The following is a 17,377-nucleotide window of genomic DNA, read 5'->3' as shown; positions in this document are numbered from 1 at the left end:
GGGTACCCAGGACAAAGCCTAACGTCCATTATGCAACCGCCCCTGTGTTGTGGTCCAATATTGGTTTACAGTCCCAGGCCTGCCTGGTTTGGTACTCTGCCCAAGCACTCCTCAAAATCAAAGCCATTTATAATGAAGTGGTGCACAGACGTTTGCTTTCCCTTCATGAGGAGAATGAGGAGTCTCTGTGCAGATGGGACTACTTTTTCACATGAGTGGCCCCCCTCTGCTAGCCTCGGGCCCCGGGGACCAAGACTCCAATCCATCAGCCTCAGAGACAGAAATGTGTGGCAGGGAAGTGGAGAGCAGAGGCAAGAAAGGGGGCTCCGTTGGGGGCTGGGGTGGGAGGGGTTCAAGTCCAAGAGTCTGACAGCAGACATTTCCATCAGATTTACATGAAGATGGAGGTCTGTGTCGTTAGCATAATATATGTTGTCCAGCAGCTGTCTCTCTAAATACACAAAGCCAAGAGTAAGGAATGATGTGATAAGCTTGCAGGAGACATTATCCCATGTGGTCACAGAGATCCCTGGGCATGTCTTATGTTTCTATGATTGGTGGGTTTTCAAGTGTGCGTGTGTGTGTCTATACATCTGTATCCATGTGTATGAGCTGCGTGTACTTTCACCCCACACAGATAGTATCACTCTAGCTGAACTCCTGTGGGCCCTTACTCTTCCTCTGGGCATCTTTAAAACGCTCCATCCCTGACTCTATAGAGGATAGGTTCGGCTTTAAGAGCACAAGGATTGACTCGGATCAAATGCTACGCAGTGTGACATCTGCAAACCATAACACCCCCTTGAAAAAAATAATACAAAACAAAGAACGAGTACGGTATAAAACAAAGAACGTGGCTTCAGCTTTTTCTTCTTTGTGAAATAACGAGGCCACAGGGTAAGCATCTTCAGAGAAACTGGTGGGGCGAGAGAGCGAGAGGTGCCTTGAAGTTCATTGCGATTTTGTCGGTTTTGACTGTGCTAGACTTCTAAAGACACTGCACTCTTACATCGTTGTTAAATATTCACTTGACTCTATGTTTGTAGTTATATTTATGACATAACATATGCCACTCCACACATCTTTATGACTTGCAGTATGTTTAGAAGTCCTGGAAGTTTCACTTCAGGGCTTTTGAACACTTTAGCATCCTTATTGTTAAACTAATGTTGTATATAAATAGTTGCGAGGTCAGATCCATTCATGGTGTTGTGTTAATTGTGCTTGTATCATATGTTTTAATTGTATAATTGTGTACTTGCGGCTGCATTACTGTCCAGGTATCCCTTTGGCAAAATAGGCCTAGTGGTAAAAGCTGTTTCACCTACAGTAGTACAACATGTAACAGTGACTAACAGGAAGTACAGCTCAGTTCCTGGATGGTATTGGATAGTATGACCCCCTGTAATTTCTGTGCTCCTTCCCCCAGTAATTATTTCAAATGGGCCTGTGCTTCTAATGGAGGCAGTTGGGACTCGGCTGCAGTAGTCTGGCTCCTTCAAGGATGAACTGCTGCAGTCCGTAGCCTAACAGGGATGGACTGGGAGCAGAAATCGGCCTGGGTATTTCTAACACACCGGACCATTTTTTCCATGAGGCCCCCACACCAGACCCTCATTTTTAAGCCTGGTCTCATAGACTAGATGTAACATAGTAAATGTAAATCCAGCACACTCAAATTAGTGTGATATGTTAATTCTATCAACCCAAAGGTTGCGAAATCTAATCTCATCACAGAGAACTTTAAAAATATATATATTAGCAACTATGTTTTTGCTACTTTTCAGCTACATAGCATGTTAGCTAACCCTTCCCTCACCTTAACCCTTTTAGCTAACCCGTCACCTAACCTTTATAGTAATTAATACACATTTTGATCCGATTGCACAGTTTGCACAAACAGATCCTCAAGGAAGATGGATTCTTTTAAATATGCTTTTGGACCAAAAACAGAGCTAATTCATCTATATCGGCCAAATGATGATTCACACTTTGAAAATATATATAATAATCTTGTTACGATAAACTAGGAGAGGTGGGTGGAATCAGGCGCAGAGAGCAGGGTTCAGTCGTTTATCAAATTTATTCACCAGCGCAACAAAAACGGTCACGCCAACACACAGGGCGTATACAAGTTGCCAGTCCAAACAACAGGACAAAAATAGTCCGGAGAATAGAGACAAGAACAAATCACACCATCAAACACAGAGTAACAAGAAACAAGCCCGCACAAATACCCAGCGGGCCTAGTGCCCTTAAATACCCTACAAACAAACCCTAATACAAAACAGGTGTACCCAATAACCAAAACAAACGGAATCGATGGCAGCTAATAGGCCGGCGACGACGACCGCCGAGCACCGCCCGAACAGGAAGAGGCACCATCTTCGGCGAGGTTCGTGACAAATCTATTGAGCTCACAAGCAATAAATTAATCTTTTATTATGGTAGGAGATTATAATATGGTTTTAAGTATCTCAATAGATCGTAAAGGTAATCACACTACAAATTATCACCCTCAAGCACTCAAGAAGATTACAAATATCATGGATACATTAGAACTAGTGGATATACAGAGGCTGAAAAACCCTGACCTCGTGAGATATACATGGAGGAGGCTTAATCAAGCTAGCCGTCTTGATTACTTCCTCGTCTCGTTTTTGCTGCCATCAAAAGTACAAAAAGTATTAATAGGAGACAGAATGTGATCGGACCACCATCTAATTGGCCTCCATATAACTCTTACAGAATTGCCACGTGGACGAGGAATCATTGGTTCAAATAACTCATCATGAAATACCATAGGAACGTTTATTTAGTTCACCCACACACAAGATACCAATAGTTTCACGGTGTAGTTTTTCATACAGTCATTAAATATTGTAATACAAAATATGTACATGTTTCATTATGTTACTACACATAAATACATCACCATAAAAGGACTAGTAGAGAGAATACTACAGACATTGGAATCATTGAACAAAATCTGAAATCCATTGATTAAATACAATAAAATCACAATATAGTTTTTTTTTTAATCAAAGCTAAAGTAATTAGCTACAAAATAGAAAAAAACTACAGTAAAACGTCAACTGTAGTGTTCCTCACCTGGCTTACTGTTGAAAGCAAAACAAAAGATGGATTACTGTACTTCTATATTTCCATCAACCCTGTCTTGTGGATTTGGCCCCAGGTTCTCATCCACATCACAATGGATGTTTTCATTAGCCAAACATCTTGGGAAGAATCTTCGGGCATGGCGAATCCAGGCCTGACCCTGGCCTGCTGTGATGTCATTGCATGCGTCATCCATGGCCTGGAGAAGGGTGGCTTGTTTGTGAGGGCACCTATCATATACCTTCCACCTTTATGTGGAGAAAAATCCTCAATCGGGTTCAGGAAAGGAGAGTATGGGGGTAAGTACAGGGTGATAAATTGTGGATGGGCCTGAAACCATGCTTGCACCATTTGTGCATGGTGGAACCTGACATTATCCCACACAATGACATAGGTCACACCATCAGCTCTACAGACCTGATTTAACTCATCAAGGAAGGTTACAAGGAAAGCTGCATTATATGATCCAATATGAGGTCTGCGTCCCACCTCACCATCTTCCGATATAGCCACACACATGGTGACGTTGGCAGCGTTGTCCAGGTACTTGGATGGTTGCCCGCTGGCCAATGAAATTCCGACCTCTCCTCCTCGTCTTGGCCAGGTTAAAGACTGACTCATCCAAAAAGAGGAATTTGTGATGGTTTCTGTCAGCATCCAGCTCCATCACCCTCTAAAAATACATTTTGGAAAGAGAATTACTGATTATAATGATTTATAATCATTTTTCACATCAGGCATCTTAAAACTGAACATAGCTGAACATGCTCCGTCCTCAGTTGCTTCACTCTGTCTGCATTTCTTTCCAAATTATGTTAAGTCCCTCTTCTGGTCAGTGATTCTGTCTGTCTTTCTTTGTATGGATGGGGATGTAAAACGAACATGGGAGAGACAGCAGTCAAAGTTCCTTTCCATATTGAGGGAGATTTTTCAGTATAGCTGTTTTAGAGACACCTGATGCCTTTTCAGCATCCGTGCAATAGTCAGCAAACTTATGGCCTCCACATTGTAGAACATGTCATCATTGTCCAAGATGTGCTGCCGAATTTCTGTAAGCCAAAAATCATTTCTTGCCCGAACCAAATTGACCACAGCCCACTCTTGTTGGTCAATCAGAACTTTGCCTCTGCATCCCCTATTTGGCCTAGTCTCAATTCTGCAGGGAAAATTACAGTAAGAACACATTTAGTCACATCACCTACTCTGTGGTACACATTGTCATGCAGTATACAGTCATTTGACAATTGAGAGTAGCCTAATGTTTAGTGCATGCTGAAGACTTACCGGTTCTCATTGCGGAAAGTTCTGATGATTGAGGCCACAGTTGACCTTCTGAGGTTTGGTTGAATCATTGTAGCGGCCTCAGACATTGTCATGCCATGATTTACGACATGGTCTACAAGTATTGCTCGGATTTCATTGGACACTTTGCTGTTGCTGCCGCTGTCTTGGTCCGTGGCCTTGTCCTCTATCACGTTCCCCCACAACTCTCAAACGAGGCTCACGACCACCTCTCAGAAGGGGTGCTCGTCTCCTACCATTACTTTGACCACCACGTCTTCCTCCTCCCACTGCTTGACTTCTATTGTGACCTGGATCACCTGCTGGCTCCATGTTATCGCTATGTTGTTGTAGGTGGTTACCGCTCATTTCACTATATACTCATACCACAATGTGAAATCAAATCATTAGTAACGAGTTGGCAGTTACTGTGGGCAAAAATATCTTAATGAGAGGTCAGAGAAGAATGTCCAGACTCATTCAAGCTGACAGAAAGGCCACAAATGCTCAAATAACAGTCGTTTAAAACAGTGGTGTGCCGAAGGGCATCTCTTAACATACAACACTGTGAATAATTCAGACTGTTGTGGAGGCAAAAGGGGGCCCTACCCAGTACTAGATAGGTCTACCTAATAAAGTGGCCAGTGAGTGTACAGTAATGTCAAATCTGAAAACATGGTCTGGAATAGTGGTACATGGGACCATAGAAACAGTGTTTGATAAAGAATGATGAAATTTTGCATACATACATAATGTAGTCCAATTGGTTCATGTTCCACGGTAATTGGTGTCAATGGGTCTTGTTATCCTGAAACTTTCAGGATCTAAACATGGAATATTGTTAGTCAGTTTCCATAAAACTAAAAGAGTAATGCAACAGTTATTATTTTGAGCAGTTGTATCAATTGATAGTTAGATCATTGTAATGAAATTAATACACATTTTGCATTCTGAAATAGCAATACTTTGATGTTAAGTTGTGTCATTTTGAACAGGTGATTTTAGTTCTATGAACAAATGATCTTACCTTTAAGTGTATTGTATCAAAGCAATTGGAAAAGTGTTAGTTTTGAAAAATTTGCAATTTGATCGTCGGTTGTGAGTTATGTCTAGAGTTTTGAAAAATGACATCCAAGGTTCTGAAATTAGTGCCAAAGTGACTGTAAAAAACTGTAACTAAGATAAAATAATTCAGAATGGACTTTTTTTTCTGCACAACATAGGTACAACAGATCCCCTTATTGTATGGGACACTTTTAAATGTACTTTTACAGGCCATTCAATACAATACTCATCAAAACAAAAGCGGTTTAGGTCAAGAGATTAGACTAATAAAAGAAATAGAGGAAGTAACGGTGCAGGTAGATGGTAATGGAAACTGTACTAGAGAGGCACAAAATAGGTTAGAGGAAGAACAAAAATAATTGGAGGTACTTATTCAAGAATGATCAAGTGCAATGTATTACATAAATAAAGCGAATTGGATGGAAAATGTTGAAGAATGCACAAAATGTTTCTTGAATCTTCAACATAGAAATGCTACCAAAAATAGTTTACAGAAACTCATTACAAATAAGGCAATCATGATTCACCAAATTATATTTTGCTAAATATTTTAAGCATGTTTTCTTTTCAGTCTCTTCTATTTCCACTGAATGATGTTAACTATAATGTTTATTTCTTAATAGTAATAATGTAAAATTAACAAATTTGTGTGAAGGCCCACTTACAGGAGAATAACTTTGAGGCAATAACATCTTTTCAGTCTGGAAAAACACCAGGGCTTGATGGTATACCAGTAGAGGGTTATCAGACATGTTTTGATGTACTCAAAGATCCATTATTAGCAGTGGTGGAAAAAGTACCCAATTGTCATACTTGAGTAAAAGTATAGATACCTTAATAGAAAGTTACTCAAGTAAAAGTGAAAGTCAGCCAATAATACTACTTGAGTAAAAGTCTAAAAGCATTTGGTTTTTAGATATACTTAAGTATATTTGAGCAATTACATTCACTTTTGATACTCAACTATCAAAAATAAAAGTAAAAGTATAAATCACTTAAAAATCCTTATATTAAGCAAAGCAGAAGTCACCATTTTCTTGTTTTAAAAATGTATGGAGAGCCAGGTTCACACTCCAGCACAGAGATGATTAACAAAATATGTATTTTATGTTTAGTGAGTCAGCCAGGCCAGAGGCAGTAGGGATGGCCACATGTTCTCTTGATAAGTGTAAGGAACGACGCTGCAGAAGAGACGCAGGTACGGGGAGTTAACATTCCATCGGCGGCAGGTTCCATTGACGGCAGCCCCCAGACCCGACAACACCACCAACCGAACCACCAGCACCCCCCACCCCCTTAAAGACACTCAGAGCCTGCAATGGCATTACCATAATCTCTGGGCTGTGCCGAGTTCAACGAGATGTCCCGCTAGACCGTAGCTTGCTCGGTCTGAGCTCAGCGACCATGAAAAAAGTAGGCCCATAATGATGCCTGGCCCTAAATTGCAGGTGCTTTTGGGTGACAGCGGGGGAACAGTTAGGGTTAAAAGCACAATTCGACCTCAGGAACATTCCTGTATACATCCAACAATTAGCATTGACTATTACAGAACTGTCAGACCTAGAGCTCTGAAACTTTAGAAACCTGTTCTAGAGGTGAAGTCGGTAGTCCATGGTGAGTTATGTGGCTCTAGAAGGTTCTCGGACCGAGAACCATCCTCGTACATTTGCAATAACTTAAATTCATCTTGACGTCACAAAAATGACAACATTTATAAATGTCACAGAGTCGCAAGACTAGGTGCATTGAAACCGCCTCAGCCCAGAGAGACGGACCCCAACGTTTCTGTCTGATAGCTTATTCAAGGATCCTGTAGCAACACCCGGAAAATGTGGATTTTCAGCACCAATTAAGGTCGCTGCTCGGGCTCCAAATGACCTATCGAGCCGAAACTTGGGATTTGGGGTCGCCTCAGCTAGGCCTACACATAATGTCAGAGCTGGACCCGCAGCTAGAACGTAACTACGTGTTTTATGTTTTTATTATGGTTTTAATCAGAAGGCACTGTGCATTTTGGGCCTGCTCTGAAATATGTGATAGTTGGCTTCTAAACGAGTTGGAAAAAGTGGATTTGGTGTCAGATGGTATCAGTTTGGTGTCAGACTGATATCTAATTGACTGATGGACGGTGACTTGCTTGGTGACTTTTGTACATTTGCAATATGTTTAAACAGTGAGGTACCATCACCAAAATGACATTCTGAAATCAACACCAACGAGCATTGGAGAGGAACCAGAATCACTGCCCGGCCATCCCGAGTTCGTCGGGCCTGTCAATTTTGCATTTTTGCAGTTTTTTTGAGCATGTCAAATTCATGATGGTAAATGCCCATTGAAACTTATTGCAAATGCACAGCCGTGCACCAGGTGATTGGAACGGGTTACCAGGAGCATATTTTTAAAATGGTTTTTAATGCCATTACGGAGTAGCACGGGGTCCACGGTTGGTTAGGAAGCACCCCCCACCCGTGCCTGTCCAATAGGGGTGCCCCTTGTCATTTTGGACATTTAAAAAAAAAAAAAAATGTAAAAAATGTAAAATGTAAAATGTAAAATGTAAAAAAATACATTTTCAAAATTTTACTCTTGGGTCTTGACTTGTGTTACATTTGCAATATGAAAAATTATGGTGGAGCGCACTCGCCATCTATTGGATTTTTGCAGTGTTACACTTGACATTTGCCATATGGCATTTGCAATCAACTTTGAATGAAACAAAGTCCAATTGAGTGGTATTGTCCATCGTGTATAAAAGTTTCGTACGGTGCCAATATGATCCCATTCATTTTTGTCCATTTCAGGGGGGTGTTCCCTTAAGTACTTTACACCACTGATTATTAGCATGTTTGAATTACTCCTATAAAAATGGTAGAATTTCAGGTACTGAACAAGAAGGTCTGATTTCATTATTACTGAAACAGGACCCAGGTGGTAAGTAGAAAGATTCAGCCCATTAAAAAAAATTAGAGGCCTCTTGCACTTCAATGTTGTGATGCGAAAATCCTGGCAAAATGCATAGCACATAGAATAACAAAGATTTTACCAGACAGGTTTTTTTACATGGATGATATATTAGAGATAATATACGACAATTACTTGAAACAATTAAACATTATGAAACATCAAAGATGCTAGGCCTGGTCTTCATAGCAGATTTTGAAAAGGCGTTTAATAAAGTACGACTAGAATTGATATATATATATATAAATAAATAAATAAATGCCTTACTTTAATTTAGGTGAATCTCTTATACAATGGGTTAAAGTTATGTACAGCAACCCCAGATGTAAAATAGTAAATAATGGTTACTTCTCAGAAAGTTGAGCTTTTAAGAGGAGTAATTAACAATTTATTATGTCCATTAAAATGCTAGCTATTAAAATTAGATCCAACAAGAACATCAAAGGGTTAGATATCCAGGGGATGAAACAAAAGTGTCAAAGTATGCCGATGACTCAAGTTTTCTTAAGTCCGCAATATGGATCCCTGCACTGTCTCATTGAAGATCTTGATCACTTTTATAGCCTCTCTGGAAAAAACCTAATTATGACAAGTGTACCATATAATGTATTGGATCATTAAAAGACAGAGTATTTACACTATCTTATAGTTTACCAATAAAATGGGCGGATGGGGAAGTAGACATACTTGGTATTCACATCTCAAAAAATATAAATGAACTTACCACAATCAATTTCAATAGAAAGTTTGCAACAAAAAAAATGATTCTGCAACCACGGAGAGGTAAATACTTGTCTATTTATGGAAAAATCACATTGATTACCTCTTTGGTCCTATCACAGTTACTTACTAATGGCACTGCCTACTCCAAACGACTCGTTTTTTAAAATCATATGAGCAAAAATACTAAGCCAGACAAAATTAAAAGTGCCTATTTATATAATGAATATGAGTTTGGGGGGCTAAAATAATTCAATATTAAAAGTTTAACTTCTCACTAAAAGCTTCACTCATACAGTGGGGCAAAAAAGTATTTAGTCAGCCACCAATTGTGCAAGTTCTCCCACTTAAAAAGATGAGAGGCCTGTAATTTTCATCATAGGTACACTTCAACTATGACAGACAAAATTAGAAGAAAAAAAATCCCGAAAATCCCATTGTAGGATTTTTAATGAATTTTTTTGCAAATTATGGTGGAAAATAAGTATTTGGTCAATAACAAAAGTTTCTCAATACTTTGTTGTGAACCCTTTGTTGGCAATGACAGAGGTCAAACGTTTTCTGTAAGTCTTCACAAGGTTTTCACACACGGTTGCTGGTATTTTGGCCCATTCCAACTATTTTGTCTGTCATATTTTTTGTCCATTAAAATAACATTAAATTGATCAGATATACAGTGTAAAGATTGTTAACGTTGTAAATGACTATTGTATCTGGAAACGGCAGATTTCTTTATGGAGTATCTACAAAGGCATACAGAGGCCCATTATCAGCAACCATCACTCCTGTGTTCCAATGGCACGTTGTATTGGATAATCCAAGTTTATCCTTTTAAAAAGGCTAACTGATCATTAGAAACCCATTTTGCAATGTTAGCACAGCCGAAAATTGTTGTCCTGATTAAAGTAGCAACAAAACTGGCCTTCTTTAGACTAGATGAGTATCTGGAGCATCAGCATTTGTGGATTTGATTACAGGCCCAAAATGGCCAGAAACAAAGAACTTTCTTATGAAATTTGTCAGTCTATTCTTGTTCTGAGAAATGGAGGCTATTCCATACGAGAAATTACCAAGAAACTGAAGATCTCGTGCAATGTGTTTACTACGTACTCCCTTCACAGAACAGCACAAACTGGTTTAACCAGAATAGAAAGAGTGGGAGGCCCCGATGTACAACTGAGCAAGAGGAAAAGTACATTAGGTTGTCTAGTTTGAGAAACAAATGCCTCACAAGTCCTCAGCTGGCAGCTTCATTAAATAGTACCCGCAAAACACCAGTCTCAATGTCAACCATGAAGAGGCAACTCCGGGATGTTGGCCTTCTAATGCCTTACAATTTCCAATGCTATGCTAGAGTAGAACCATAGAAAATGCATTATTGTATGAGTTGAGCCTTTAAAACATAACCAAAGCTTGGAGCATCACACAACATCAAGAGAAACCTGCGTCTCTATTTCATAAATGAGCATCTCTAGACTTGGAAGATCTGATGCTAAACCAAGTCAAAGTCACAGGACAAACAGCCTGAGGACTTGAGTCTTTATCTAACCCATACAGTACATAATTAAAGCCCAGCCAGCCAACAGAGGCAGACACTGTGACATCCTATCACGGTAAACCTGGACATAGTTCACAAACCTGACCCGGTGAGGGCCCAGATGTCTCATCTCTGTTAAGCTAGTGGGATCACTGTCAGAAGTGGCAGTACCCAACACAACACCAGTGCCCCTTGGAATCTGAGAGCAACTCTACCTCGCTGGCCGACTTAGAAGGAAAGAATGTGTTCAGATGAGGGGGAATTCTGTCTCCTGGGCATTTTTTTAAAACAAACGTTCTGTAATTTTAGTATACTTTCCCCCCCTTTTCCAACTGTGGCAAACAACTGAAATAAGGAAAGCCCAGTGGATTTATAGGCATTGAACCCTAATTGGACTAATGATGGTGGTAGACCTTAATTACCTCAGTCTCAGTCCATCAATGAGGACCAATGTTTATGTCTGCAGCCATGGCTGAGGAAATCTCCTCCATCATTTATGGGGGCGCTTGTTTGTTGTAGAATGCAGCTCTGGAAGAGATCTTATCTCTATGTTGTAGCCACTAGACCAGATCAGACCAGATCAGTCATTATACTAATACCAGTACATAGTACAGCAGCAGTCTAGTGCTGATACATACCACGTACCATACAGACTCTAAGCCTATCGGTAACTGGTTACACAACAGTGTTTCCTCATCCTTAACTGTAATCGACCCAACCCACTTGATTCCATAATAGATATTGAATTCCATTGCACATGGCTGATTCACGAAGGAATAGTCAAATGCACTCACATTAGTCGGAAGGAGCACTAATGCCCAGCACTTTTTCCCACAAAACAGAAGTTTTGTTTATTAATGTTGACTAAATGATAGCCCAAATAACACTCCTGACCTGTGTGAGAATGAAAATAAAGATGTGAAAGCTAGCCAGCATGCCGTAGCATAGGTTATTGTACCCACTTCCCACAGCAGTAGCACCATCTGTTGCATTCTATACAGTAGTTTGTCTGTCAGTGCCTATAGGCAGAGCTCTACTGACAGACGGGTTCTATGGGCCCGTATCAGCACCAGACATGGTTAGACTGCACCACCACCAGCACATCCTCCTGCAGAGTTTGTCGTTGACCTGGAGCGACCCCGTCCCTCTCCTCTCCACAGGATCCATGTGAACACACAGCACCTCCACGGAGCCCACCGCTGACACCAACGGACGCCAAGAACAGCCCCGTTCCACCAAATTGGGAGAAGGAGAAAAGCTCTTTATTAAAAGGTATGTGCTGCTGGACATATTCCATCACCCCGTTCTCACCAATACCATCCCACTTCATTTCATCCTTATTTTCCCACTGCTTTGGATGCAAAACAAACAAGGCCAATTTCCTTTTTCCTGCCAATGGTTTGAATGCTGAGGATTTCAATCCAAATGAAAAGCTGCATTTGTCAAATGTCATGGATAGAAATGCACTTGTTGTGTGTAAAACAGAGGAAAGGGGACACTTCCCCTAATGATTCAGCATGTCATTTTTCAAGATTTAATAAAAACATGTGGAAGGAGGAAGGAGGGTGATGGACCTGACGAGTACAGTGGTGTCATTTACAGTGCTGCACCACCCTCCCTTCCCCTACTCTCTTCTGCTTCTCCCCAGTACCTAGACCTGCCCTAGGCCACAGAGTCCCAGGGAGAGGGTCCGCTGTAGAGCCACAGGTCTCCAGGACACTGCGATTGAAACCATGTGAGATGAAGCAACCTCTGGAATCAGCTTTCCATATGAGCTAACCCCCCTGAAACCTTAGATGACAAAAATCTGGAGTGAATGGAGAGTCCCAGTGCCCTGCCCAGAGCACAACTAAAGATATAAACTAAAATGATTTTCATTCACATATACATGGCTAGCGTGTACAGTACAAGTCCAAATGTACTGAGTCAAATTCACTTTGGTGAGATTGGTAGATGAGGTGAACACAAACACATGCCAACTATTGTAAAAGTTGGTAGCAGAAAAACGCAGCTGAAGGGTGTTGTTGTTCAGGAAAAGTAGCAAAATTTAAACATGTTCCGCATCACAACACACCCAGTCCTGACAGTGACCTTATTACCCGAGTTTCCAAGACACCCTAATGTCATTGACTGTACTATGGAACATTGGAACCTGATTTTATTTTATTTTTTTAGGTATTTGGAGAGCAGGTCAGTCTGGTGAATGAGGTCACCAGAGGATTCATCTAAGCCCTGTCTCAGTTCCAGAAACCATGGTGCTGGTTCACACATCACTTCAGTTTGGATTTTGAATGGCAGTCAGATCTCTCTCTCTCTCCCTCCCTCCCCCCCTCTCTCTCTCCCTCCCTCCCCCTCTCTCTCTCCCTCCCTCTCTCCCTCCCTCCCCCTCTCTCTCCCTCTCTCTCTCCCTCCCTCCCCCTCTCTCTCCCTCCCTCCCTCCCCCCCCCTCTCTCTCTCCCTCCCTCCCCCCTCTCTCACCACACCACAACCAGCTGTGAACGCTAAAACACATTTCAACCCTACACTATCACAAATATGTTCAGCTTTTGGGCGTTGGGACATTTTTTTAAAGGGGTCGAGTTGCATTCAAGATAAGTTAGATTTAGTGCCCTGTTCAGATGTCAGATGTTTGGGTTGAAGCTGAAGCTCTGGTCGCTGTGGTCTACCGTCAAAGTCAAGGCCAGGTTATGGAGACCAGATCCACGAGAACGTAATCAATCCATTGGGTTATGGCATTCCCCTTCCCCATCCACTACCCTTGTCAAGCCGACAATTAGTTCAAGATGGTTTGCGTTGATTTAGTCTGCTTTGAGGTGGCGGCGTGTTGGTTCACCACAACACCACATTTGGCAGATTTCTTACCATGGACCGCCAAGGTCTGCTGGCTTGGGACTGGGTGGTGTGTTGAAGGGGAAAGCCAGAAAAATAAATGTTACTGACAGTCTTTCATGGCTGATATTTCATGGAGTAGATGGACACTGTCTTCATCAAGAAAATTATTATTATTTCTGTTATTATAAATGAGGGGACTCAATTGAAAGCACCAAACTGTCTGTTCAAACAGCTACCACGCAACTCACAGCCGCATACAAGACATGCCACCAGGGGTATCTTCAAAGTCCCCAAATCCAGAACAGACTCTGTGAAATGCACAGTACTACATAGACCCATGACTACATGGAACTCTTTCACATCAAGTAACTAAAGCGAGGAGTAAAATCAGATAAAAACAACAACTCACGGCACAACACAGACACACACTCTACTGACGCATGTTGTAATATTGTTGTATTGTACATTTCATTTTGTATATTTGTGCTATTAGAGTAATAATGTAATAAAGTATTATATTATCTATTGACATAGGTAGTTCCTTTTGTTGAACCCATCCATTCCAATGAAGTCAACAACAATAGTGGGTGGAGGTTAGGAAGGGGAGTCTGAGTGAACAAACTGGAGGTGGAAGAGGGTACACAGCGTGATTGGAAGTCGGCAATTAGGAGGTTGTGGAGATAAAGAGCTTGAAGAGATATTGTGCCACGATTTGGCTCAATCTCAAATCCCCCAAAGGCCTGCTGTGAATGCACCTCCACACGCAGAGCACAGAATATATAAACACACATGGGCCAAGCCAGCCACATTCCTCATGCAGCCCTGTGTCTCACCCAGTAGGCCCAGGGAGACATACAGTGCATTCAGAAAGTATTCAGTCACCTTGATTCTTTACAAATGTTGTTACGTTACAGCCTTATTCTAAAATTGATTCAATAGTTTTTTCCCCCCCCTCAATCTATACTCAATATCCCATAATGACAAAACAAAAGGTTTAGAATCTTTTGCTAATTTATTAAACATTAAAAACTGAAATATCACAAACATTAATATTCAGACGCTTTACTCCAGTACTTTGTTGAAGCATCGATTATGTCGCTACAAGCTTGGCACACCTGTATTTGGAGAGTTTCTCCCATTCTTCTCTGCAGATCCCCTTAAGCTCTGTCAGGTTGGATGGGGAGCATCGCTGCACAGCTATTTTCAAGTCTCTCCAGAGATGTTAGATCGGGTTCAAGTCCAGGCTCTGGCTGGGCCACTCAAAGACTTGTCCCAAAGCCACTCCTGCATTGGCTTGGCTGTGTGCTTAGAGTCATTGTCCTGTTGGAAGGTGAACCTTCACCCTAGTCAGGCCAAATAATTCAATCTTGGTTTCATCAGACCAGAGAATCTTGTTTCTCATGGTCTGAGTGTCCTTTAGGTGCCTTTTGGCAAACTCCAAGCGGACTGTCATGTGCCTTTTACTGAGGAGTGGCTTCCACCTGGCCACTCTACCATAAAGACCTGATTGGTGGAGTGCTGCAGAGATGGCAGGAAGGTTCTCCCATTTCCACTTTGTCAGAGTGAACATCAGGTTTTTGGTCACCTCTTCTCCCCCGATTGCTCAGTTTGGACGAGCGGCCAGCTCTAGGAAAAGTCTTGGTGGTTCCAAACTTCTTCAATTTAAGAATGATGGAGGCCACTGTGTTCTTGGGGACCTTCAATGCTGCAGAAAGTTTTTGCTAGCCTTCCCCAGATCTGTGCCTTGCAACAAATCTGTCTCGGAGCTCTACGGACAATTCCTTCAACCTCATGGCTTAGCTTTTTCTCTGACATGCACTGTCAACTGTGGGATGTTATATAGACAGGTGTGTGACTTTCCAAATCATGTCCAATCAATTGAATTTACCACAGCTGGACTCCAATCAAGTTGTAGAAACATCAAGGATGATCAATGGAATCAGGATGCACCTGAGCTCCATTTAGAGTCTCATAGCAAAGTGTCTGAATACTTATGCAAATAAGGTATTTCTGTTTTGTATTTTTTAATTTATTTAATTTAATCTAATCAATTTTAGACTAAGGCTGTAATGTAACAGAATGTGGAAAACGTCAAGGGGTCTGAATACTTTCCGAATGCACTGTAAATAGGATAAAACGGGGTTCCGCACAGTGCAATGCTGCTATGTTCTGTGATCTTAACACTGTTTTGTAGATACTGTATGTAGACATATTGTCATTCCAGAGACGCTTTCAGTGACTCCTTTTCCAGGAAACTATTTTTTCACGGTGTCAATGTGTGTCTGTACACCCTGTGACCACCACAGTTGTGTGTTCTGGAGAAACACAGAAAATCATTATGTCTCACACATGATGATGTTTTATCAACACAGGCATAATCATTCTGGAGTATTTACACAGGTTTCAATGGTAAGGTTATACCACAATAGATTCTGATGCTATCATAAAGTGTGCTTTCTGTCTCCACGTTTGGACGAATGTTGAAATGGTGAAACATCAACAGTGTTTTTTTTGTACCATTAATTGCTATTAGGTCCATGCTATTAGGTCCATTGTTGAATGCTGTTAGGTTTGAAGGGGTGCCACTATGATTTAACAATCATTATTTATGCTCGTCTATGAGGTGAATAATTCTGTGTTTATTTAAAAAAAATCATTTCCGTGGACAAATCCATGCACAAACAATCTCAGGCGCGGGGAAAGTATGTGTGTGTGTACGTACGTGTTTGTGTGTTACAAAGAGAGAGAGAGAGGGAGAGTTTCTGTTGGCATAGTGCCTCATGCTGCTCAGACCTGCCAGAATAACCACACATCTCTCACTCTCCTTCTGGTCTCGCTCTTCTCTCGGTCCCTCATTTCTCTGTGAGAGTGACCCATTTCATCAAAGACAAAAGAAGCTATCAAGGCCTATGGAAAAGTAGACACTCTTCACACGTTTACAAACTTACAGGAGTTGTTCCTGAGACCTCAGGGTGTTAGAGAATGCATAGAAGGGGCTTTTTTCTCATTTTTTGAACTAATTCAAAACAAATATTACCAAATTCTATTTGAGTGCCACTGTATTGCACATCATCCTTTTCACAGAGGGCTGAATGAAAACCCATTTAATCTGTCTGGTTTTCTAGTATCTGGACAAATTAGGTCTGTTGTTCCCAATAGAAAGTCCAAGGCTAGGAACGTCACGTTTCAAGTGATGTTACATAGTGGTATTACGACCAGCCATAATTAACAACAGAGAAAAAAAGTTTTACACATACTGTAAATAGTCATCAGGTTTATGGGTATAACTTCTTCACAAAATCGTGACGCATGTATCTGAACCAAGATAGAGCAGTAAAGAAATTACAGCCTGCGTTGCTGTTTCTGTGTATCAACACCTCACTGCTTGCCCTGGATGGAACAACCACATTCGCCTTGTGGGTTATGATCTAAAGACAGGAAGGAATGACCTGCTATGTCCCAAAGCTTCAACTGTTGTAAAAAAAAAAAAAAAGAGAAGAGGAAGGAAGAAGATTCTTGTGAGAACAAATGACCCGGGAAGCAGACCAAGCCGAGACGAGAACACTCAATCACTGAGAACCTGCCCTCCACCCCACCCCTCTACCACAAACACGTCGCCCTCCACCCCCACAAACCTCTTCCCTTTTGCTCACTACCCTACCCTTGTCGCCAGAACTACAGGGCATCTGTCTGCCAGTTAATCATCCCTAATTATGTGCTAATAAAGAAAGCAATGGAAGGAGGAGAGGAGCAAGGGAAGAAAATAAACAAGAGCAATAGGAAGGGGAAAAGGGCAATTTCAGCTGAAAAATATTAATGTAATCAAGGAAAATTAGTAGGTTTGGGATAACATTCCTATGG

The sequence above is a fragment of the Oncorhynchus tshawytscha genome, linkage group LG24 (genome assembly GCF_018296145.1).
Source record: "Oncorhynchus tshawytscha isolate Ot180627B linkage group LG24, Otsh_v2.0, whole genome shotgun sequence".
Classification (NCBI taxonomy): domain Eukaryota; kingdom Metazoa; phylum Chordata; class Actinopteri; order Salmoniformes; family Salmonidae; genus Oncorhynchus; species Oncorhynchus tshawytscha.
This window is presented reverse-complemented; position numbering follows the sequence as displayed.